Genomic DNA, 24,678 nt, shown 5'->3' on the forward strand with positions numbered 1-24,678 from the left:
CCTCAGATACCAAGGAATAAATTTTAATATCAGATTCTTAAATACCTTTCGTTTGATATTCATACTATCCCAATTGGTAAACACCCTCAAACACCAGGGAATATATTTTTTATGTCAGATTTGTGCTATACTTTTAAATACCTTTCATTTGATATCCATATTGTCCCAATTGGTAAATGTGCCCTGCTGGGGGGTTTTTGGGGGTGGGGGACCCCCCGAACACTTAGGGTGAAATTTGTATACCATGTTCGTACTCTACTCTTAAATACCTTTCATTGGATACCCATATTGTCCCAATCGGTAAACATGTCCGTCCGGGTGGGTTTTGGGAGGGGATTATTTGACCAAGGTTATTTGACCACGAAGTTTTATAACAATTTTGGGTTTCTGGGGTACCATAAGGAGGCATACAAAATTTCGCTTAAATCGTTGCACCCATCTCTAAGATCTGTCGTTTCTAAAAATGGGAGTAAGGGGGAGGGTCCGCCCCCCCTTCGGATATCAAAAATATAGTACCCTATTTCTACCGGGGGACCAAACTCTATACGGAACAGACAAACAAACAAAGCTCAACAATTTCATTTCTATATAACAGAACTTTGCGGTCATGAGAAATTTGTTATCAATTTCTATTCTCAACAGACAAGGATTTAATTAAATTTTAAATTTTTTCTACTTTTTTAAACAACCTAAATTAGCCGCTCGCCATTTCTTTGTATCAATTTCGCTCTTACGTAAAGTAGCTCATTTTAAAAATGTGCTCCTTTTTATTGTTTTAATCAAATAAAAAAATTTTCTAAATTAAATAACTGATATGCACATTTGTCATGATAGCCCGGATCAAAGGAAACCTCGATGATGAATTGCTATATAATAAAAAGATTAAACATGAGATACGGCGCGTGTCTGCAATTCGTTCTGAAGGATTTCATGTTCCCCCCCAAAAATTCGTTTGTTTGGCTCATTTTTCTCACAATAAAATTCATATCAAGGCAATTATGAAGAAACGCCAAAAAAACAACAAAGAAAACAACACTCGCAGTACATATTCCAATCAACACTGTTCACGTCTACACAGCTTCTCATTAATATCCTACATATGGCGAGAAAAAATCCTTGTTGTTGCTGGCAATCAGATTTTGGAAGACGAATTTGATTTGTTAGAGCCTTGGTGGGGCGCTGCACACATGCCCAACAAAGTACATGTCCTGACATATTAACATGTTATTAACATTTCAACTTTTATCTGACGCATACATAAGTAAGAAATTATGAATGGGAGTGTATTAGGGTGGAGAAAACAAACAATTTAAGGAAATTTGGATTTTTTTTTTTTTTTTGAGGGAATTTTTCTTTATGAAAACCGAAGTTTTTAGGGGTCATAGAAGACTTATCGAGAGATCAGTTCATATGGAAGCTATATCTGGTTATTGACCAATTTCGACTGTACTTGTCATGGTGGTTGAAAGTTATAACGAAACACTCAGTGCAAAATTTTAGCCAAATCGGATAACAATTACTGCTTCCAGGGACTCACTTCTGTCAAACCAGTAAAAATTAAAGCTTCTAGGAACCGAACAAGGATGATCGAGAGTTTATATGGGAGCTATATCAGGTTATAAACTGATTTGGACCGTATTTGGCATAGTTGTTTGAAGTCATGAGAGAACACTACATGCTAAATTTCAACCATAGGAGCAAAATTGCAGCTTGTAAAGGCTCAGGAAGTCAAATCGGTAGATCGGTTTATATGGGAGCTATATCCAAAGCTGAACCGATATAACCCATATGCAATCGCCAACGACCTACATCGATAGCAAGAATCTGTGCAAAATTTCAAGCTGCTAGCTTTACGCGTTTGACCTCTATCGTGATTTTTACAGACGTCCGGAAATGGCTAAATCGACTCAGAACGTCGAGACGATCAAGAATATATATATTTTATAGGGTCCTAGACGAATATTTCGAGGTGTTACAAAAAGAATGGCTAGATTAGTATAATCCCATCTTATGGTGGTGTGTATTAAAATACTAAAAACTTGCATCCGTTTTTTGAATATTTTCAATTTTCAAACACTTTGAAAGTCCATTCTCAAAAACGCAGTACGATTTTTAAATATTTAAAATTTTTTTTTAGTATTATAACCTCAAATCAATTCTCACATATCAATGAGTGCTGTCCGATTCAACTTTAAACTCAATGCTAAGGGGTCTCCTTTTGATAGCCGAGTCCGAACGGCGTGCGGCAGTGCAACACCTCTATGGGGTGAAGTTTTAACATGGCTGCCATACCATTAATTAAAATGGCATATTTCTTCACAAATGTCGTTAGATTTAGGACAGGATTCGAAACCAGGCGCTCAGCGTCTTTGGCGGACATGCTATCCTGTGCGCTACGGTGGCTTCCATTCTACCACAGACACTTATAGCTTTTATACTATCGCTGCCAATTATTTTCCTCTGCTACTATCACAACCACTGCCACTTATTCACATCTACAACTTATACCACTACTATCATTTATACCACCACTACCACTTATGCAGCCAATCCCCTTTATACCACCACTGCCATTTACACCACCAATGCCAGTACACAACCACTTCCACTTATACCACCACTGCCAGTGTAACACCACTGCCACTTATTCCAACAATGCCACTTTTACAGCCCCAGCCACTTAAACCACTTATACCACCACTGCCATTTATACCACCACTGTCATTTATACCACCACTGTCATTTATACCACCACTGCCATTTATACCACCACTGCCATTCGTTCCATCGCAGCCATTTATACAACAACTGTCATTTATACCCATACTGCCACTTATACCACAAATGCCAGTATACCACCAATGCCACTTATACAACCACTGCCAGTATACCACCACTGCCACTTATACCACCAATGCCACTTATACAGTCACAGCCACTTAAACTGCTACTGCCACTTATACCACCACTGCCACTTATGCAACCACTGCCCTTTATATCACCACTGTCCTTTATACAACCACTGGCACTTATACCATCACTGCCATTTATACCACCCCTGCCATTTATTCCAACGCAGCCATTTATACAACAACTTCCACTTATACCACCAATGCCAGTATACCACCACTTCCACTTATACCACCACTGCCAGTGTACCACAACTGCCACTTATACCACCACTGCCATTTATACCACCACTGCCACTTAGACCACCACTGCCACTTATACCACCACTGCCATTTATACCACCACTGCCATTCATTCCACCGCAGCTATTTATACAACAATTGCCATTTATACCATTACTGCCACTTATACTAACAATTCCAGTATACCACCACTGCCACTTATACCACCACTGCCAGTATACCACCACTGCCACATATACCACCAATGCCAGTATACCACCACTTCCACTTATACTACTATTGTCAGTGTACCACCACTGGCACTTATACCACCACTGCCACTTATACCACCACTGGCACTTATACCACCACTGCCCTTTATACCACCACAGCCACTTATACCACCACTACCATTTATACCACCACTGCCATTCATTCCACCGCAGCCATTTATACAACAACTGCCACTTATAGCACTACTGCCACTTATACCACCAATGTCAGTATACCACCACTGCCACTTATACCACCAATGCCAATATGCCACCACTTCCACTTATACCACCAATGCCAGTATACCACCACTTCCACCTATACCACCATTGCCAGTGTACCACAGCCCGTGCCACTTAAACTGCTACTGCCACTTATGCAGCCACTGCCCTTTATACAACCACAGCCACTTGAACCGCCACTGCCACTTATACCACCACTGCCACTTAAACTACCACTCCCAATTATACCACCACTGCCACTTATACCACCACTGCCATTTATTCCACCGGAGCCATTTAAACAACAATTGCCGATTATACCACTACAGCCACTTATACAACTACTGCCACTAATACCACCATAGACAGTATACCACCACTGCCACTTATACCACCACTTTCATTTAAACCACCACTGCCACTTATTCCACCGCCGCCATTTATACAACAACTGCCATTTATACCACCAATGCCAGCATACCACCACTGCCAGCATACCACCACTGCCATTTATACCACCACTGCCAGTATACCACCACTGCCACTTATATCACCACTGCAACTTATACCACCACTTGCATTTAAACCACCACTGCCATTCATTCCACCACTTGCATTTAAACCACCACTGCCATTCATTCCACCACCGCCATTTATACAACAACTGCCACTTTACCACTACTGCCACTTATACCACCAATGTCAGTATATCAAAACTGCCACTTATGCCACCAATGCCAGTAAACCACCACTTCCACCTATACCACCACTGCCAGTGTACCACCACTGCCACTTATACCAAAAATGCCACTTATACAGCCCCTGCCACTTATACCGCCAATGTCCCTTATACCACCACTGCCACTTAAACTACCGCTACCACTTATACCACCACTGCCTTTTATACCACCACTGCCATTCATTCCACCGCAGCCATTTATACAACAACTGTCACTTATACCACCAGTGCCAGTATACCACCACTTCCACCTATACCAGCACTACCAGTATACCACCACTGCCACTTATACCAAAAATTCCACTCATACAGCCCCTGCCACTTAAACCGCCACTCCCACTTATACCACCGCTGTCACTTATACCACCACTGCCTTTTATACCACCACACCCACTCATACCTTCACTACCATGTATACCCCCACTGTTATTCATTCCACCGCAGTCATTTTTACAACAACTGTCACTTATACCACAAATGCAGCCACTGCCCTTTATATCACCACTGCCCTTAATACAACCACTGCCACTTATACCACCACTGCCACTTAAACCACCGCTGCCACTTATACCACCACTGCCTTTTATACCACCACAACCACTTATACCTCCACTACCATTTATAAACCCACTGCCATTCATTCCACCGCAGCCATTTATACAACAACTGTCACTTATATCACCAATGCCAGTATGCCACCACTTTCACTTATACTACCACTGCCAGTGTACCCCCACTGCCACTTATGCCACTTCTACCACTTATACCACCACTGCCACTTAAACCACTACAGCCACTTATACTAACACTAATACTACAACTAATACTACCACTAATACTACCACTAATACTACCACTAATACTACCATTAATACTACCACTAATACTACTACTAATACTTCCACTCATACTACAACTAATACTACCAAAAATGCTACCACTTATACTAAAACTAATACTACCACTAACACTACCAATAATACTTCTATTTGGTTGCCCAAAAAGTAATTGCGGATTTTTTAAAAGAAAGTAAATGCATTTTTAATAAAACTTAGAATGAACTTTAATCAAATATACTTTTTTTACACTTTTTTTCTAAAGCAAGCTAAAATTAACAGCTGATAACTGACAGAAGAAAGAATGCAATTACAGAGTCACAAGCCGTTGAGAAAATTTGTCAACGCCGACTATATGAAAAATCCGCAATTACGTTTTGGGCAACCCAATACTACAATAATACTACCACTAATACTACCGCTAATACTACCACTAATACTGCCACTAATACTGCCACTAATACTACCACTAATACCTCCACTAATACTACCACTAATACTACCACTGATACTACCACTAACACTACCGCTAATACTACCACTAATACTACTACAAATGCTACCACTAATACTACCACTAATACTACCACTAATACTACCACTAACACTACCATTAATACTACCACTAATACAACATCTAGTACTATCACTAATGCTATGAAAAAAAAAATAAAAGCGCGGTTTCGACTCCGGGATCGGTCGTAGTCGAGGAATCTTCCCGGTGTCGTCAAAATTGCTCCACTCCGCAGTCCTGGTTAGCCCTTGAACTTAAGTTGGGAGATCGGTCTGTTCAAATATGTTCCAATCTGTGTCATTATCGACATGGATGCCAATGGGTCATATACAACTCTTTCTACCGAATTGAATATCTAGATCTTCATGAAATTTAACGATGATCAAGATACTTTACAGGATTGAAAATAGATATTGCAATGTGTTTCTACTGAATTGGCAAAAGGAATACACGGTCCCTCGAATTTTGGTACCGAAAACTCTTTTGAAAAGCATTTTCTATCAATAGTTTAAATAGAATTCTTTTCCTAGAGGTTCTTTTTCTCAAAGCATCTAGTAATTTTAACATTGTTATTCCGCAATATATTCCTTCTATCAAAACATATACAATTCCCTCGAAATAAGCTTTACAATGTGATATGCTTAGTATATGTGTAAATGAATGAATGAATAAATGAATATGTTGACTGAATATTTTATATATATAGAAAGGATGCAGTGCATAGCGACTTTGAGGGGTGGGAGCGACATTCACTCAAAGTGTAAAAATGTGTAAAAACATCACTTAAGTGGCCATGAACAACAAGAAAAGAACTTCCATCGTAAGCATAGTGGCAAAAAAAACACTTTCATGACAATAAAACATGGATTACAAGGCGACATCAAAAAACACGAAAGAGTAGAAAACACCCTTTTTAATGTCACTTCACAAAGGCAAGATATGTTGAATCTAGTGTGAGGTAAGTGATTGTTATCTAAGATGTGCTTGTAGTTATAAAAAAATGCAATTTTATGGTTACATGAGATATGTTAAAGAAAAACAGTGGTTAGTAAAACTGATGTAATGCAAGATTGCATTTAAAAATTAAAAATTTAAAGCTTACTATTGGGTTGCCCAAAAAGTAATTGCGGATTTTTTAAAAGAAAGTAAATGCATTTTTAATAAAAGTTAGAATGAACTTTATTCAAATATACTTTTTTACACTTTTTTTCTGAAGCAAGCTAAAAGTAACAGCTGATAACTGACAGAAGAAAGAATGCAATTACAGAGCCACAAGCTGTGAAAAAACTTGTCAACGCCTCCTATATGAAAAATCCGCAATTACTTTTTGGGCAACCCAATAATATTCAAAGCACAGCCACAGACACTCCAACTTACGAATTTTTTGGTTAATACTAAGACAAGGAATATAAAGTCATCCAATTAGTTAGTAAGAAACAGCTTACCTGAAAATAACAATAAAAAAATAGGTTTTAAACTATGTATATAAAAAAAAAAAATAAAATATAATCTTAAAAAAAGGGACAGTACCAAATTAATCGAAGACGGTTCAAATTAAATTTAAAAATTTTCCCAACAGAGAACAACAATTATCCCTTTTGTACTTGAAGAGTGATAAGACTCAAAAAATGATTTTTCTGAGTTATGTTATTCTAAATTTATGCTCCGTTTTATGTTTTACCTAGGATACAGTTTTGAAATTGATATCTTATAAACTTTTTATTTTTATACCCACCACCGAAGGATGGGGGTATATTCATTTTGTCACTACGTTTGCAACACATCGAAATATCCATTTCCGACCCCATAAAGTATGATCAGCGCAAAAATCTAAGACGATCTAGACATGTCCGTCCGTCCATCCGTCTGTCCGTTGAAATCTCGCTACAATCCTTAAAAATAATGATACTGAACTGAAACTTTGAACAGATTCCTTTTTTGTTCATAAGCAGGTTAAGTTCGAAGATGGGCTATATCGGACTATATCTTGATGTACCCACCATATAGACCGATAGGCTGATTTAGGATCTTAGGCCCATAAAAGCAACATTTATTATCCGATTTTGCTGAAAGATGAGACAGTAAGTTGCGTTAGGCCGTTCGACATCCCTCGTTAATTTCGCCTAGATCGGTCCAGATTTGGATATAGCTGCCATATAGACCGATCCTCCGATATAGGGTCTTAGGCCCATAAAAGCCACATTTATTATCCGATTTTGCTGAAATTTGAGACAGTGAGTTGTGTTAGGCCCTTCGACATCCTTCGTTAATTTCGTCCAGATGGGTCGAGATTTGGATATAGCTGCCATATAGACCGATTCTCCGATTTTTGGTCTTAGGCCCATAAAAGCAAAATTTATTATCCGGTTTTGCTGAAAGATGAGACAGTGAGTTGTGTTAGGCCCTTCGACATACTTCCTTAATTTGGTGGTGGGACGTCCCCTAGACAGTTGGTTCATAATTTTAATATCAGATTCGTGATGTAATCCCATATACCTTTCATGTGAGCCTCATGTTTCCATATTCATCAAACATGTCCGAATTGGGGGATAGGGCGGCCACTCAGTGAGTTGGCCTTAAAAATATATATCGTATTGGTGTTCTATTCTAAAAAACCCTCTTATTTGAGCCTCATATTGCAATAGTCAGCAAATAAATACTTCCTAACTGGGTGGTGTTGTGAATGGGGTGGCCCCATAGATACTTTTCCCGAATATTGATATCAGATTCTTGCTTTAGTCCCAAAGGACTTTTATTTAAGCCCCACATTCCCATGGTCAGTAAATAAGTCCTCTTTAGGGGTGTTTTGGGGAAGGGGTGTACCCCCAAAAACGTGGTCCCACATTTGGATATTAGATTCGTATTCTACTCACAAATACCTTTCATTTGAGTCCCATATTGCCATGGTCGGTAAATATGTCCGATTTATGGGAGTTTTGGGGGTTGGGGTGGTCCCCCAGAAACGTGGTCCCACATTTGGATATTAGATTCGTATTCTACTCGCAAATACCTTTCATTTGAGTTCCATATTGCCATGGTCGGTATATATGTCCGATTTATGGGAGTTTTCGGGGTTGGGGTGGACCCCCAGAAACGTGGTCCCCCTAACACTTGGTCCGACAATTGGATATCAGATACGTTTTCTCATCCTAAATACCTTTAATTTTAGTCCCATATTGTCGTGATTGGTCTTAATATATGTTTGATAGGTTTAAGGGTGGGGGGGGGCCCCTAGGTGTCCCATCCGAAATTTGGATACGAAATTTTTATTTTTAAGGTACTATATGAGAACACACAAAATCTGTCGTCGCAAATCAATATTTCGAGGTTTTACAAAACGAATGACTAGATAAGTAGGCCCCCCTATCCTATGGCGGTGGGTATAAAAAGACTGTAATCTGAATTTAAAGCGTCACGTTTTCCCTTAACAGAACAATTTCGATGTCCAAAAATGTTATATAGTTGGGAGTGATCTTGGATTAAAAATGGAAAGGCTACAGATGTTGGACACTAGGTACCGAGGACAATTTTCTGGTTCTACAGGAGCAAAGTGAGACCAATATTAACCTACTCCTCTGTGATTTTTTGGACAACCATGGGGAAAATGTATAATGTAAGAACATTATAACGGAGGCCATCGTAGGGCAGAGGTTATCATGTCCACCGATGACGCTGAATGCCTGGGATCGAATCCTGGCGAGAATATCAGAAAAATTTTTAGTGGTGGTTATCCCCTCCTAATGTTGGCAACTTTACGGGGTACTGCACCATTTGGTAGGGCAGCTATGTAACTCTTAACAAAAAGGTTTTGCACTGCGGCACGCCGTTCGGACTCGACTATAAATAGCAGGCTCCTTATCATTGAGCTTAAACTTGAATCGGACAGAACTCATTGATATTTGAGAAGTTTGCCCCTGTTCCATAATGGGCAAATTTGCAATGCTGTACCTCATCATAAAGCTAAAATGGGCCACCACTCATTGATTTAATGAAAGCTGACATTAGAAGCGGTAAAATTTGAGCCTATAATAACAGCTTTTATCACATTTTGAAACAAACTTTAAACCACGTAGAGCAATGCTTTAACAAATAACATAACTTTAAGAAACATACGAATACCCTAACTATATGCTTAAATATGACATTGAAGTTTACTTTCATTTCTATGAACAGCCTTCAATATTACATCAAGTTAGAGTGATGCCATTTTCTTCACAAAAACTCAGCGAGCATTAAATGTGTATGCGTGCAAGAGTTTGTTCCACAACATGAACTGAATGAATACTGACAAGATGACCTTGATCTCTGGAAGTTGGTCAAAACAAATGGCCTGAGAAACGGCTATTAGTCGTTTGGTTGGTCAGAACGTTTTGCCTTTTGGGCAATAGCCGCTCTAATGGAAATATTATTCACACATATGTAATCAAATCAAATATGCAAACATACAAAGGCACTCACGCACATCTCCATACTCACCATACACACACACACGCGCATGTGCATATTTGAGTTTATGGCAGTGTCAAAATATCCATATTTATTTCATTAGCACTTCTTTGGGCCAAATTCAATTACATTGCAAAGACTGAACATGAGTTTCCTTACAAAAATATTCCCAAAATATTGGCAATGAACTAGGAAAATGGTTGACTATCAAAGTCGTAGACGATGACGATGACTGCGTCTATGACTATGAGGACTTAGGAAGATATTGCGACAAATGTGAATGTGACTGTGACAATACTCGAGAGACTAATAAACAGAGAAAAAAACTACTGCTGGAATAAAAGGTATAGAAAAACAATAAGCCAAGTCAAGGCAACAAGCATACTGGTGCGATGTGAATGGTTGAGTGGTTGAGCAGTCCTTGTAGACAGAGTCAAGCATTCACTAATCGGTACAGCGTGCAATTATAGCAAGTGGTCAGTGTATGATTATTGACCAAGTGTGGTATAAGTAGAAAATTTTCTATGAAAATCCGATAGAAATAACACTTTGACAAGAAGCCCCACTTGGGAGAGGCTACCATGTCTGCCTATGACGCTGAAAGTTTGGGTTCGAATCCTGGGGAGAACATCAGAAAAACTTGCAGCGGTGGTTATCGCCTCATAATGTTGGCAACATTTGTGAGGTACTGTACTAATTCGTATGGCAGTCATGAAAAACCTTCTCAAAAAAGATGTGTTGCCCTGCGGCACGCCGTTCGGATTCGGCTATAAAAAGGAGATCCCTGATCATTGAGCTTCAACTTCAATCGGGCGGCACTCACTGATATATGAGAAGTGGGCCCTTGTTCCCTAATGGAAAGTTCATGGGCAAATTTGCATTTTTACACTTTGACAAAATCATCCCGGTAACTGAGTAAGAGGTAGCGAGCATGGATTAGCAATACAGGGGTCGTGAATCCGATTCATACGAACGGCAGCAGTCTGTGGTATCATAATAGAAACCAGTAACGAAATGTAATAACAACAGGTGGCAAATGACAACAAATTACCAAAATGCGACGAACATATAACTATATCCAAATCTGAACCGATTTTGATCAAACTTTATGGATATTGTGGAAGTCGTCGAGGAAAGCGTTGTACAAAAATTTGGAAAGATTGTTCAATAAATGCGCTTACAGTGGGTCTAGGAGTGAAAATTGGGTGGTATACATATATGACAGCTATATCTGAATCTGAACCGATTTCTATAAAATTCATCAGTAACATCGAGAGTCATAGGAAAATCCTTCCTGTCAAATTTCGAGAGAATCGGTTGACAAATGACCATTTTATTGCTGTATTACTGCAAATCGGACGAACTTATATATGGGAGCTATATCCAAATCTGAACCAATTTCTATAAAATTTACCGTCCGTTTTGTCAAATATCGAAATCTGACCCGATTTCGACCAAACTTTATAGATATTGTGGTAGTCGTTGAGGAAAACGTTGTACAAAGTTTTGGCAAGTATGATTAATAAATGCACTTGCAGTGGCTCTAGGAATGCAAATCGGGCGATAAACACATATGGCAGCTATATCTAAATCTGAACCGATTTCGACCGAACTTAATACATATTGTAGAAGTGGCTAAGGGAAGCGTTGACGAAAATTTTGGGAAGATTGGTCAATAAATGCGCTTGCAGTGGCTCTAGGAGTGAAAATCGGGCGATATATATCTATGAGAGCTATATCTTAATCTGGACCGATTTCCATGAAATTCACCAGTAATGTCGAGGGTAGTCAAAAAAATCCTTCCTGCCACATTTCGAGAGAATCGGTTAACAAATGATCATTTTATTGCATTATTACTAAAAATCAGACGAACATATAAATGGGAGCTATGTCCAGATCTGAACCGATTTCTATGAAAATTTCCAGTAATGGTGAAAATCAAGAGAAAATCCTTCCTGCCACATTTCGAGCGAATCGGTTTAAAAATAACCATTTTATTGCATTATTACTGAAAATCGGACGAACATATATATGGGAGCTATATCCAGATCTGCAAGGATTTTTTCCAATTTCAATAGGCTTCGTCTCTAGGCCGAAAAACATGCCCGTACCCAATTTGAAGACGAGCGGATGAAAATTGCGACCTGTAGTTTGTACAAAAATTAACATGGACAGACGGACAGACAGACAGACAGACGGACGGACAGACGGATAGACAGACGGACAGACAGACAGACGGACAGACAGACGGACTGACAGACAGATGGACAGACAGACGGACAGACAGACAGACAGACAGACGGACTGACAGACAGACGGACAGACGGACAGACGGACAGACAGACAGACGGACAGACAGGCAGACGGACAGACAGACAGGCAGACAGGCAGACAGACAGACGGACAGACAGACGGACTGACAGACAGACGGACAGACGGACAGACAGACAGACGGACAGACAGGCAGACGGACAGACAGGCAGACGGACTGACAGACAGATGGACAGACAGACAGACAGACAGACGGACTGACAGACAGACGGACAGACGGACAGACGGACAGACGGACAGACAGACAGATGGACAGACAGACGGACAGACAGACAGACAGACAGACAGACAGACAGACGGACAGACAGACGGACTGACAGACAGACGGACAGACGGACAGACGGACAGACAGACAGACAGACAGACAGACGGACAGACAGGCAGACGGACAGACAGACAGACAGACAGATAGACGGACAGACAGACATATGGACTGACATAGCTAAATCGAATCAGAAAGTGATTCTGAGTCGATCGGTGTACTAATCAATGGGTATATCTCCCATCCTTTTGGGTGTTACCCTGTACCACAGTAGTGGTGTTGGGTATACAAATTGTCTATGCGTCTGTTTTAAGATTCGGCCGTTCCGTATCTTGGGAACGTTCCGTTAAAAATTTGCCTTTATTAACTCAGTTCGTATTCGAATTAATTTACAACATTCAAATTGGGAAATGGTTGCGGCTGCTACGATCTCAAGCAGTCATATCGGGGAATCGGAATTTAAGGGGCCTATATCAGTATATATACAGATTTGGATCATGCTGGGCACCGACGTGTCATAGCAGTGCCAATTCTCAGCCAAATTAGGTGAAAATTGAGGTCTCTAGAAGATCAAAGAGTCAAATCCGGCGATCAGCTTGAATGGGGGCTATATCGATTCAGATCATAGATGGCATGGATGTTGGCAGTCATAGGATTATGTGTCAATTTTCAGTAAAATCAGAACAAAACCGAGGCTTCTAGAGCCTCATGAAGTCAAATCCGGGAATCAGTTTATATGTGGGGGGGGGGGGGGTATAGCAGTTTATTGACTTATTCGGATCATACTCGGCACTGATGTTGGAAGTCACAGCGGAAGTCCTTGTGAACTAAATGAAAATGTAGGCTTCTGGGGGCTCAAGAAGTCAAATTCGGGAATCGGTTTATATGGGAGGTGTGCCAGTTTATTGACTACTTCAGATTACACTCGGTAACGATATTGGAAGTCAAAGCAAAAGTCCTTGCGCCATATTTCAGCTAAATCAGATGAAAACTGAGGCTTCTAGGGGACCAAGAAATGAAATCCAGGAATCGATTTATGTGAGGGCTATATCAGTTTATAGGCCGATTCGGCTCATACTCGGCACTGATATCGGAAGTCACAATTGAAGTGCTTGTGGAATATTTCAGCCAAATCAGATGAAAACTGTGGCTTCTAGGGGCTCAAAAAGTCACATCCGGGGATAGGTTTGTAGGGGGTCTATATCAGTTTATAGACCGATCGGGATCATACTCGGCACTGAAATTGAAAGTCAAAAATCAAACTCTTGTGTCCAATTTCAGCCAAATCGGATAGAAATTGAAGTCTTTAGAGACTCCAGATGTCAAAATTGGGGATCGGTTTATGTGGGCGCTATATCCAAATCTGATCCGATATGGCCTGTTTGCAATCCCTAATGACCTACATCGATATGAAGTATATGTGCAAAATTTATAGCGGATATCTTAATTCGTTCGAACGTTATCGTAATTTCAACAGACGGACGGACATCGCTAGATGGACTCAGAATGTCAAGGCAATCAAGAATATATGTACTTTTTATACCCATCACCGAAGGATGGGGACATATTCATTTTGTCATTCTGTTTGCAACACATTGAAATATCCATTTCCGACTCTATAAAGTATATATATTTTTGATCATCGTAAAAATCTAAGACGATCTAGCCATGTCCGTCCGTCTGTCCGTCTGTCTGTTGAAATCACGCTACAGACTTTAAAAATAGAGATATTGAGCTGAAATTTTGCATAGATTCTTTTTTTGTCCATAAGCAGGTTAAGTTCGAAGATGGGCTATATCGGACTATATCATAATATAGCCCCCATATAGACCGATCCGCGGATTTAGAGTCTTAGGCCCATAAAAGCCACATTTTTTATCTGATTTTGCTGAAATTTGAGACAGTGAGTTGTGTTAGGCCCTTCGACATCATTCGTCAATTTGGTCGACATCGGTCCAGATTTGGATATAGCTGCCATATAGACCGATCCGCCGATTAAGGGTCTTAGGCCCTTAAAAGCCACATATATTATCCGATTTTGCTGAAATTTCGGACAGTGAGTTGTGGTAGGCAACTCGACATCTTTCTTTGATTTGGCCCAGATCGGTCCAGATTTGGATATAGCTGCCATATGGACCAATCTCTCGATTTAAGGTCTTGTGCCCATAAAAGGCGCATTTATTGTCCGATGTCGTCGAAATTGGGGATAGTAAGTTGTGTTAGACTCTTCGACATCCTTCGTCAATTTGGCTTAGATCGGTCCAGATTTGGATATAGCTGCCATATAGACCGATTTCCCGATTTAAAGGTTAGGGGCCATAAAAGGCGCATTTATTGTCCGATTTCGTCGAAATTTGGGACAGCGGGTTGTGTTAGGCTCTTCGACATTTTTCTGAAACTTGGCTCAGATCGGTCCAGATTTGGATATAGCTGCCATATAGACCGATCTCTCGATTTAAGATTTTGGGGCCATAAAACGCGCATTTATTGTCCGATGTCGTCGAAATTGGGGACAGTAAATTAAGTTAAGCCTTTCGTCATTCCTCTTCAATTTGGCTCAGATCGGGCCAGATTTGAATACAGCTGCCATATAGACCGATCTCTCGATTTAAAGTTTTGGGGCCATAAAACGCGCATTTATTGTCCGATGTCGCCGAAATTTGGGCCCTTCGACATTCTTCTTCAATTTAGCCCAGATCGGTCCAGATTTGAATATATATATAATTAAGGTTTTGGGCCCATGAAAGGCGCATTTATTGTCCTATGTCGCCGAAATTTGGGACAATGACTTAAGTTAAGCCCTTTGGCATTCCTCTTCAATTTTGCTCAGATCGGTGCAGATTTGGATATAGCTGCCATATAGACCGATCTCTCGATTTAAGGTTTTGGGGCCGTAAAAAGCGCATTTATTGTCCGATTGCGCCAAAATTTGGGACAGCGAGTTGTGTTAGGCTCTTCGACATTTTTCTGAAACTTGGCCCAAATCAGTCCATATTTGGATATAGCTGCCATATAGAGCGATATCTCGATTTAAAGTCTTGGCCCCATAAAAGGCGCATTTATAACTCGGTTTCACTGAAATTTGACACAGTGACTTATGTTAGGCTTTTCGACATTTTTATGTTTTTGCCAGGATTCGAACCCAGGCGTTCAGCGTCATAGGCGGACATACAAACCTCTGCACTACGCTGGCCTCCAACCCATTTATGACCCATAACAGGTTGTAACGCATTGCCTTTGGCTGTAAATATTCTCAACATTTTCGCCTCCATAGTTCTCATCCATAAACTGGCATCTTCATCCCCTTATAGGTATGTGTGTGCGTGTCTTAGTGAATAGTTATACTGCCAACGAAAAACGTGGACTAAAAGTTGAAATAACTTCTTGCGATATTGGCCAAAACAAAATTTATGCACATACCAATTTGATGTTGTTTATCAACAACCCCGGCAACTTGAACTAATACAGATAATAGCAACAACAGTGCATATCAATTCCAGGACAAAGTCAATAACAAATAAACACGAACACACACACACACACACACACATTCACTAAACAATCGTTCTCACATGAATATTTTAGCATAGAAATGTTTTGCCCCCACACAACCACAGTGTATTATTTAATATGTTAAAGCTTGATTTTGGGAAAGATCAATCGAAATTCCCTCTTTCTTTGTTTGAATTTCTTTCTGTATTTTGTTAATTAGACTCTGGCATTGAAAGCTGTTACCCCATAGACAATTTGAGTTTTCTTTAAGCATTATCATGTGGCTTCTCGTTTCGTTATGGATGAGGGGAGGACTATTTAATTAGTTTTTTTTTGTTCCATTTGTTATCCTTGTGATTTCATTGAGTCCTAAACATCTGTTGACTGATTAGAATGTCCATCATTGTCATTTTGTTCCGAGCAGGCTTAGGTTTTCTTGTTTTTTCTCTTGTGTCATGCGATAGGAACAGGAGAAAAGCGATAAGCTTTTATTACAACTAATAACAATAAAAGGTTAATATTAAATTGGAAATCATTCAAGTAAACACATTTTTCCAATAAAATTCCCTATAAGCCTGCACATATGATGTTGCAAAACCAAGTGTTGTCAATATGACATCGAATTTATGAGAAAGGTTTTGGTTTCCGGACTGACGTTCTGGATGGTTACTGTGAAATTGTGACACAGGCAGCTTTTTTATGCTGTAAGCAATATATAGTGAGGTAGCTAGCTAACATGTCATGCGAGTTCCCCCGTTTGTCCAGAAGAAATGCACTAAGAACACGAATAAGAACAATTGAACATGCATTAAGTTCGGCCGGACCGAACATGCTGAGGATATGGAAAGAACATTTTACGCAACTGCTAGTGACCGACGATGGCGACGAAGAGGATACTGCAGAACTAAACCCTGATTGGTATATATATAGAATGTTTACCTCCTAGTCAGAATGAGGTCCAAGTAGCAGTGACCCGACTAAAAAACAATAAGGCAGCAGGAGCAGACGAGTTACCCGCTGAACTATTTAAGACCGGAGGCGACACGCTGATAAGGCGTATGCATCAGCTTATCTGCCCAATCTGGCTAGAAGAACGCATAACCGTGACTGGAACCTCAGCATGCTATGTCCGTACACAAAAAAGGAGACAAGACGGAATGTGCCAACTACAAAGGAATAAGTCTCCTCCCCATCGCAAACAAGATACTCTCGAGCGTACTGTGTGAAAGATTGAAACCTAAAGTCAGTGAGATAATTGGGCCCTATCAATGCGGCTTTAGACCTGGTAAAACCACCCTAGACCAGATATTCACACTGCGCCAAACCCTGGAAAAGACCCGAGAAGGACAAATCAACACCTACCATCTCTTGGTTGACTACAAAGCCTCCTTCGATACTCCTTTACGTTCAAAGGAATTTCAAGCCATGCCTGAGTTTGGTATCCCTGCAAAATTAATAAGACTCTGCAGGATGACGCTTGTTGATACGCGTTCCCCAGTAAGAATAAGAAAGAATCTCTCCGAACCATTTAATACCAAGCGAGGTTTCAGACAAAGAGACAGCCTATCGTGTGATCTCTTTAACACCCTGCTGGAGAATATTATAGGAGATGCAGATGTGAATAAATATGGCACACTAATCACAAGATAACACAAGCTACTCGCCTATGCCGACGACATCGATATCATAGGTCGGTCACCGGAAGTAGTAACTGCAAAGAATCGAAAGAGAGTCAGGGAAAATGGGTCTGGCTGTAAATGGAGATAAGACGAAATGAATGGTTTCAGCTCCCAAAAAGCCTTACACAACCGAGCAGATAAAGACAATGGAGACAATTGGGAACCACAACTTTGAGACAGTCAGTAACTTTATCTAACTCGGCACCGCCGTAACCGAAACGAATGACACCAGTTTTGAGATTAGGCGAAGAATAATACTGGCAAACAGATGCTACTTTGGACTAAGTAAGCAGTTTAGAAACAAGGCCACCAATCGACAGACGAAGATTACACTAAACAAGACATTGATACTACCCGTGCTGTTATATGGTTCTGAAGCATGGGTACTTGTGAAAGCAGATGAGGCAGTGTTTGGAGTATTTGAGAGAAAAATTCTTCGTAAAATATATGGACCAGTTTGCGTAAACGGAGAGTATAGGCGACGTATGAACCACGAGCTGTATGACGACTATAGCATAGTTACACGCATCAAAATACAACGGCTGCGTTGGCTAGGTCATGTTGTCAGAATGGATGAAGAAGCTTCAGCAAAAAGTCTTTTGAAGGCAAACACGGTGGTACACGCAAACCGGGAAGACCAAAAGCCCGATGGAAGGATCATGTTGTGGGACAACTCGAAACTTGGTGTCAAAGATTTTAGAATGAGCGCAGAAGATCGAGGTGCTTGGAACGCTTGTACGTTAATGGAACAAATATTCTGTCGTAGCCAATTAAAGTAAGTAAGTTTTGTTGTTGTTCTCCAAGTAACTGTTGGGAAGTATAATTCTTTTTGGGTTTAGGGTTCAATTTCGTAAGGCCAAACTTCGGCAATGAATTTTTGGATGTGCTATAAAACTTGAATCGGACAGCACTCATTGGTATGTGAGAAGTTTGCCCATGCTCCTTAATGGAATGGAATGGAATGGAATAAGCGGAAGGACAAAATTAACATGTCCCTATCCTTCGGTGATGGGTATAAAAAGATAAAGGATTCCGTTAGCTTTCTACCATAGTACATAGTAAGACGGTATATTGAATGAAGAAGGAAAAGGGAAAACAACTCACAAGACAAAAATAAGTAAAAGCGTGCAATATTTGGCAGGGCCGAATCTTGGGAACCCATCACCAAGGATTCTGCTAAAAATGTATACAAACTAAATTTAGTTGAAGGGCATAATTTTTTCTACATACTTCTGTCAAACCAGCAAAAATGTAATCTTCTAAGAACAGAACAAAGGTGATCGAGAGACCAGTTTAGATGGGAGCTATAACAGGTTATAGACTAATTTATACCGTATTTGGCACAATTGTTCGAAGTCTTAACAGAACACCGCATGTAAAATTTCAACCAAATCGGACGAAAATTGCGGTTTGTAAGGACTCAAGAAGTCAAATCAGACAATCGGTTTATGTGGGAGCTATATCAGGTTATAGACCGATTTGAACTGTACCCGGCACAGTTATTGAAAGTCATAACAAAACACTATGTGCAAAATTTCAGCTAAATCAGATGAAAATTGCGGCTTCCATGGGCTCAAGAAGTCAAATCTGGAGATCGTTTTATTTGGTCTTATGCGAATTTTTCGAGGTGTAACAAACGGAATGATACCCCCCTCCTTTGGTGGTGGGTATAACAAAGCTACCTTGAGAGGAGCCCTTATAGATGAGAGCTTCCTATACTCTGACACTTTAGTTTTCTATAGTAGTCCAGTATGACAAGAGGGCCAAGTGACGGAAAAAGCTGTTAACCCATTATCATGTGTCTTTTCTTTTGTCCACCACAGACCACACAGAAGTCCGCCTTCCCTAGTGTCCAGCGCACCATGTTGCCCCGGTGGACAAAAATGCAAAAATCGAAAATAAAAATGTTGATGAAATTATTTACTAATCTTTAAATAAGCCGTTCAAAAAAGCGGATTTAAAGAAATATAAAGGGTGATGTTTTAAGAGCTATAGGATAGTTTTTTCAAAAAAAAAAAAATAAATAAATAAAATGTTTACCGAACTCGGCTCTCAAAATGTTCATTGTTACACGTGCTGTGTTGCATGTGTCACAGTCTTGTTGAAACCATATGTCATGCAAGTCAAGCTCTTGCATTTTGGGGGAAAAAAAAAATTGGATATCATCTCACGGTAGCGCTCACCATTCACAGTTACGTTACGATTCGCATCATCTTTGAAGAAGTACGTTCCAATGATGGCACCAGCATATAATCCGCACCAAACTGTGACTTTCTCTGGATGCATTGGTAACTCTTGCAATGCTTCTGGCTGATCTTTAGTCCAAAATCGACAGTTCTGCTTGTTTACGTACCCATTGATCCAAAATTGAGCTTCGTAGCTGAACACAAGAAGCGCGCCATGAGCTTTCTTAACAGAGCACGCATTCTGATAATAAAATTCAATAATTTGCAAGCGTTGTTCGTTTGTAAGACGATTAATGGTTAAATTATGGACCAAAATGAAGATGATTGACAGTGAGATAGAACAGTGTTGCCAAAAAGATAATAGCTAGAAAATCACCCTCTATATTTGAAGTCCTCCTTCAACTTATCCTAGTTTTCGTACGATGGTTTTTTAGCAAATGGATGCTACATATTTTTTCCCAAAAATTAAAATTTTTGTTTATGTAAGTAAAATGTTTATGTAAGCAAAATGAGGGAGGTCAGTATAGATCTCGGTATCATAACGAGACACATAGGACTACGAGCTCACTTATGTAAAATCGGTGCGGCAAGTGATAGCCTGTGTAGGGCATGCGGGAAAGATGATGAGACGTTGGAGCGTGTCCTATGTCATTACCCGGCTTTCGCGGCTAACAAATACCGGTACTTGGGTGGGGACACCATATCAGACACGAGCCAATTTAGTAACACGGAATTCCTAACTTAGATTTTCTTTTTCTACCAAAATAGAATACGATCTTAAAGAACATATAAATGAAAGCTCATTTGTCAACGACAGGTGTCACAGACTTGAACATATGATTAGTACCGTTAGTTTCAAATAAGAGACAAAAATAAAGCAATAACTGTAAAAATTGATATTTCCATATTAACATAAACACCGGAAGTTGAAATAAACGCCTTCTATAGGCTTAAGAACTCAAATCAAGGATTGGTTTATATTAGAGCTCTATCAGGTTATATACCGATTTAGACCATACTTGGCGGAGATTTTGAGAGTCGCATCCGGAGATTCGTTTATCATATCAGTTTATGGACCGCTTCGGATCATGCTTGACACGTATGTTGAAAGTCAGAACATAGAGATAGAATGAAAATTGAAGCGACTAGGGGTTCATGAAGTCAAAACCGGAGATCGGTTTATATGGGCGCTAAACCCAAATCTGAGCCAATATGGCTCACTTTTCATCACCCAATAACCTACATCAATAAGAAGTATATGTGCAAAATTTGAAGCTGATATCTTTATTCGTTTGACCGCCATCGTGATTTCGACAGGCGGAAGGACCGACAGACAGACGGACATGGCTGGGTCGACTTAGAATGTCTATACGATCAAGACCCTGTAAAGTACATTTAAGTTTCGGACAAAGTTGATAAATAAAAAAGACAAGAATTCAACTATACTTTTATTTTAATAACTACCAAATGCAGAGGGTTTGTACCTCCTTTCCTTTTTTCTCCTTTCTAAGAGTTCTTTCTTCAAAAACTTTTGATTGTAAAACTCATTTTTGTTACTTCCATTCCTATTATCTAAACATTTCAAAGTTTTCTACAATTACTTTTATACCATCATTTCTTAGTCGTTTTACGAGGAGTCTGGAAACAAAATGGTGGTAAGTTATCAGTCCTGGGAACTACATATCCATCTCACACTTTTCTTCTTTCCCCAACTACAACTACGGTAGTAATTTTTATTTGTTACCTAACAATAGAAATTTACAGGTAGTAAATTCCTTGAAATGTATTTGCTCGCATGAGATGCTTTTATTACCACAAAAGTCTAAGTGATTGTGAGTGACCAAACTCTCTCCCACTTTACCGTACTCTCTCACTCTGTCTCTACAGTTACCAAATACAATGGCATTGGGGTAATTAAATGGTTTTTATTACGCTTTGTAGTGTTGCCCCTCAAGTGCCTACCATCATCACCACCATCAATGTTTACAAAGGATGCTCTCATACCCCACCACACACTGCTAAATGGCGGGAATAAAGTGAACAGCTTGTGTCCAAGTGCTAATTATTTTAACCACAAGGAAAATGTTCTGAGTAAACTTTTGAGGCTAGTGTATCATGAAAAGGGGAAAGTTGAAGTAGTAAAGTGCGAAATGAAAACCTTTGATGAATAAAATAAAAGTAAAATATTTTTTTTTTTTTAAATTTTATGATAATCAAAGAAATATTCTATCAGAACATTACACAGTGGTTCTCAATCGAAAAATCCGGGAATTTGGATTCTCATGAAATATTGAGGATGGGATTCGCCAATTAGGCCACAAACAGTGGGATGGAATTCGAACCTGCCAGCATATTGCTCTGAAAACTGCGACGGGCTGTCTCCTCGGTTCTCGTGTGGACCACCGCTATCGAGCAAGAGGGGTCCTACTCGTACGCAGACACAGTTACATACTATCGGAGCAGTATCTTCAAGGCTGTTATTTTAGCAGCCATCCAAATGGCCATGTTGTGGATAAGTGTCCGCCTCCCAGGGACATTCGGTTGGGTCTTCTTTGTTATGGGCGAGAATCTTTTTACGGCTACCGAGTGATTGTCGTTTTCAGAAACAACCGCCACCCATGATACTGAGAAGGTTCGACTACGTTTCATCTCAATTAGAAGTTTTTTTTGGCATTAGCCGAGCGAATACATTACGCAACCAAAGATGGCCGACGCACAGTGGGAGAAAATCGAAAAATATGCAGTGTTAAAAGGGGTAGAGATATCTCTTTGGAATATAAAATAGTTAGAGCTGTGGTGTTTTCGAGATCATGTGCAGAATTTTAAGACCCTAGGTCGGCCTGGTGCTTGTTGGCAGGTCCCTAAAGTTGGTCCCCTCGGCATTTCGAAAAATTGTTCAGACCCGTTAAATCTTTATTTGTAGTCCGATTTAATTTTTTTTTTTTTGCTGAATAGTGCTTTACGAAAAAAACAAATCGAGATATCTTAGTAATTCTCTTTGAAATTTGCAAGTGTTTTTAAAAAACCAATAATAATTGCTGCCCGAAATTTTTGTTGCAAAAATCCCCAAAAGAGATATTTCTACCCGTTCTCACACGGCATATATTTTACTAGTTTTGTTGGATTTTCTCCCACTGTGCGACGCCTGTCGTCGTATGACGGTCTCGGTGTTCACCTGCTAAAAATTCACCTTTTCTCGCGGAATATTTATACCATCTCGGCACCGCTCTCGCGGTGCCGAGAGGTATGCCACTAGGGGATCCACTAGGAGGTGGATCCCCTAGTGGCATTTACGCCATACGCCCAGGTGCCTCCTCCACATAGCAGCTGATATATCATTGAAGTCGCGTTAAGGTATTTTTTCTTTGACCTGAGTATCTCTTTAACAAAAGTTGTTACAGCACTCCAGCTATCATCTATGCTGCACATCTTCGTAGTTAGGTTGTCTGTTCTTATTACACCGATCTGTTCTTCTTGCCGCACTAGCGGTGACAGCGGAAGACCGAAATTTTGTTTAATGGTATGACGTGTTTCGACCGTCAGATACTCATACACCTACCAATATCCTTTTTTTGGCATAAGGTGGAAAAATGCATTACGCATCTAACAATGGCCGTCGCCTTCCGCCGTATGTCGGGTTCCGTCTCTACCTTTTCTTTTATATGTAAACCACCTCGACACCGCTTTTGCATTAATTTCAGCGGTTCCCCTTGTGGAACTTACGCCATACGTCTAGGTGCCCTCTCCATATAGCAGTTGCTATATCATTGATGTCGCTTCAGGGTCTCTTCTCTATTCGACAAAAGTTGACACAGATCTCCAGCTATCCTCTCATTGTTAGGTTTTCCGCTCTTATTTCACCGAGCTGCTCTTCTAGTAGCTCCCGGCTGTCGCGCCAGCGGTGAAAGTGGAAGGCCGTGTGTTCTGTATCATCCACCACCTCTTCTTCTTCGTAGATGCAGAATTCTGTGGAGGAACTTGCGGAAATATCCGTATCCTGATATTGCCTGCGTTATATAGAAGTTTACGTCGCCTTTCTTTATACCGATCCATTGTCGTATATCGGGGACTAGCTTAAGGGTCCATCTGCCTCACGCGTCTTTCTTGACTGCCAAATGCTCAGCGTGTCTTGTCGAATATCTTCCAATATGGATTAGTGTTGGGGGTTCAGTTTGGAACATATGCTTTCAACCGATCTAGGGCATGTTAGTCTATTGGCATCATACCGGCAATGACGAGAACTGCGGGTTCAGACACTGTTCGGTAAGATGACGCAACTCATAGAACAGCCGTCTTCAGTACCGAAAGCAGCACCTTAGCCCTGCATTTGGTCTGAAGGGACTTACCCCAAATCTCGCTTCTATATAAAAGAATACTACTGTAGGCCTCCGTCATTAGCTTGCGTCTGCCTCGTAGAGGTCCTCCGATGCTCACCATTATTCGGCCTACTTGGGCCGTTATCTTCGCCGTATTTGTTGCCGAGTACTGCGTCTGGGCTGTAAACATCAATTCAATGTCAAGCCGTACCCCTAGGTATTTCACTTGCCATCTACTGAGTAAGACGACCC

General features: G+C 40.3%; 1 protein-coding gene across 2 annotated transcripts in view; it reads right to left on the reverse strand.

Annotated features, from left to right (window-relative positions):
• Window positions 1–24,678, reverse strand: part of LOC106089393 (octopamine receptor Oamb) — a 409,732-nt gene that overhangs the window by 231,478 nt on the left and 153,576 nt on the right. The gene's annotated exons all lie outside the window — the stretch shown is intronic.

This window comes from Stomoxys calcitrans, chromosome 2 (assembly GCF_963082655.1).
Source record: "Stomoxys calcitrans chromosome 2, idStoCalc2.1, whole genome shotgun sequence".
In the NCBI taxonomy this organism is placed as follows: domain Eukaryota; kingdom Metazoa; phylum Arthropoda; class Insecta; order Diptera; family Muscidae; genus Stomoxys; species Stomoxys calcitrans.